The sequence below is a fragment of the Eubalaena glacialis genome, chromosome X (assembly GCF_028564815.1).
Source record: "Eubalaena glacialis isolate mEubGla1 chromosome X, mEubGla1.1.hap2.+ XY, whole genome shotgun sequence".
Classification (NCBI taxonomy): Eukaryota; Metazoa; Chordata; class Mammalia; order Artiodactyla; family Balaenidae; genus Eubalaena; species Eubalaena glacialis.
In genome coordinates, this window is record NC_083736.1 from 104,640,730 (window position 1) to 104,643,146 (window position 2,417).

Sequence of the window (2,417 nt, forward strand, 5' to 3'; positions counted from 1 at the left end):
CAGTACTGTATAGACTACAGTAGTATAGTATCTTTATTTCAAGCCCAGGATGTCTGGAAGCAAGCGTAAAAGCAGCGGTGATGTAGCTGGTACTGTACTGTACTTTTCAAGGTACTGTAGTGTAAAGATTAAAAATGTTCTCTTTATTTTTTGTGTTTGTTTTTTATGTATTATTTGTGTGAAAAGTATAAATCTATTACAGTACAGTACTACATAGCCAATTGTGTTAGTTGGGTACCTAGGCTAACTTTATCGGACTTATGAATAAATTGGACTTACAAACTGTGCTCTTGGAAGGGAACTGGTTGGTATGTAGGGGACTTACATACATATTAAGTGATAAGTGGCACAGTGTTTTCCATACAGTTTCATGTATAAATATTGATATGCAGTTGGGCCAGAGCTGATGGATCAGCCGATCTGCATCATTTTTATGTCAGGGATGATCCCGTCTCTGCCCTTTGAGCACTGGAGGGACAGTTGCCGCATTTCATCCTCCAAGGCGCGGCCCTCGCGGGGAGGGGCTGCTTTGGATCTTGCCATGGCACTGCTTGCCGACGTCCCGGTTGTTGGCTTTGTCACTCGTTTTATTCCCTGCCCCTTTTGCCCTGTCATCTCACTCTACCTCACACTTGGGGAAGGAGGTCCTGCTGCATTCGCCCAGCACCGGGAACATCATCACGAACTCTGACGGACACGGGGCTGGGCAGGTGGTCCAGGCTGCCGGGCCTCACAGCCGTGGGGATCTGGTCAGTGGTCGGGTATCTCAGACTGGCTCCTGGGTCCTGAGCTGAAGCTGGGCACAGACTGGGTTTCCGAGTCATTTTCAGACACAGAGGTGCTACAGTTGTCATCTTCAGAAGCCTTGGAGGCCACAGAAACGGCATCCAGCTCGGCCTTGCGCCCCGACAGGTTCTCTGTGGTCGCGCTGCCACCTTTGGCCCTGACGCCGCGGCTGCGAGGCCCCAATCGCACTGGCGCGCTGCTGCTCGTGCATCTTGTCCGAGATCGTCTCCAGGTTCCTCAGGGCCATCTTGTATTCGCCCTTCACCATGACAGCTTGGCCTGCAGGTCGTCCACTATCTGCTTGAGTTTGTTCTCCAGCTGGCACAGGCGGTCCATGGCCGTGTTGTACCTGGTCGCAGGCTCCTTGTGTTCCAGCTAACTCCTCAGTCTTGCTTAGCTCCGCCTCCATGACCCTCTGCGTGGCTGATTCAGCATCTCCTGCGAGGCCGAGTCGAGCTGCCGCTTGTCATCCTCCAGCAGGCACTGCTTGGCCAGCGGGATCGTCTCCTGCGTGGTTCTCAGAGCTTCCAGCTGAGCCAGCCTCGCCACCCTCCGCACCTCCCGGTAGAGTTTCGGATCTTCCACGGCTTTGCGAATTTTCTTCACCAGTTTGTCCAGTTTCACCGTCGCTTCTACCAGAACAGAGCGGAACTTGTGACAGATGTCCTCAAGTTCAGTTTCGCGTCTGTTGATATCATCTGTGGATTGATTGAATGTCTTCAGTTCTCCCTGGATCCGGGGGTCCACCTTCCTCCTCCTCCCGCCCTGGCTCCATCCCCTCCTTCTCTTCCTCGGAGTACGAGTTCCCCTTTGGAGGGACCGCGGGGAGTGGTGGCCGCGGGCTCCGCCCCACCGGGCGCTATCAGGAGGCACTGCTGGCTTGTGTAGTTTTTTTTTGTGTGTGTGTGTGTAGTTTTAAAGAACAGCAAGAACCACAGGGCCCCCAAAAAAGTAAGCAAAACAAGAGTGTCAGGAAAGGAAGATGGACAGACATATAAGAACGAGATTACGTAGAACTTCACAAGCCATAAGATATTTGGATTATATTCTAAATCTGAAGGGAAACCATGACTCTAGATACTCTAATTTATATTCCTTTTTTTTTTTGCTAATACATTACTGAGGGTAAATTTATGTAGAGTGAAATACACAAATCTTAAGTGTACAGATCAATTAATATTTACAAATATATATGCCTTACTCTCAGACCAAATAAAGAACATTTCCATTGCACCCAAAAGGTCCCTCACAAATATTTCCAGTCAGTACCTTTGCCCTACTACCCTCTACCACCATGCAGACAAATAACTATTCTAATCTCTATCACCAAAGATTGATTTTTAATGTCAACACGATACATTGACAAGCTGTAAAATACACATGATGTTTATGTCCCTACACATGCTGAATGAAATAATAAGATGCAGATGGGGTGGGAGACAAAATTATGGATATCAGGGAGAAAGCACTGCCCAAGAGATATCTGAAATTCTTCCATAGCCTGATTAGAAGATGGCAAGAGTCTTGAAGTATATGAATACCTTCTTTATCTAATTTGCTCATATTAGTAATTTCTTTACCTCACTACATTACAATCTGACTTCTTGTTTCCTGATAAATTAGTTTCAAAT

General features: G+C 47.7%; 1 pseudogene; it reads right to left on the bottom strand.

Moving 5' to 3' along the window:
* Positions 1–411: 411 nt before the first annotated feature.
* On the bottom strand, positions 412–1,573 carry LOC133082484 (SH3 domain-binding protein 5-like; annotated as a pseudogene).
* Between the last annotated feature and the right edge of the window lie 844 nt (positions 1,574–2,417).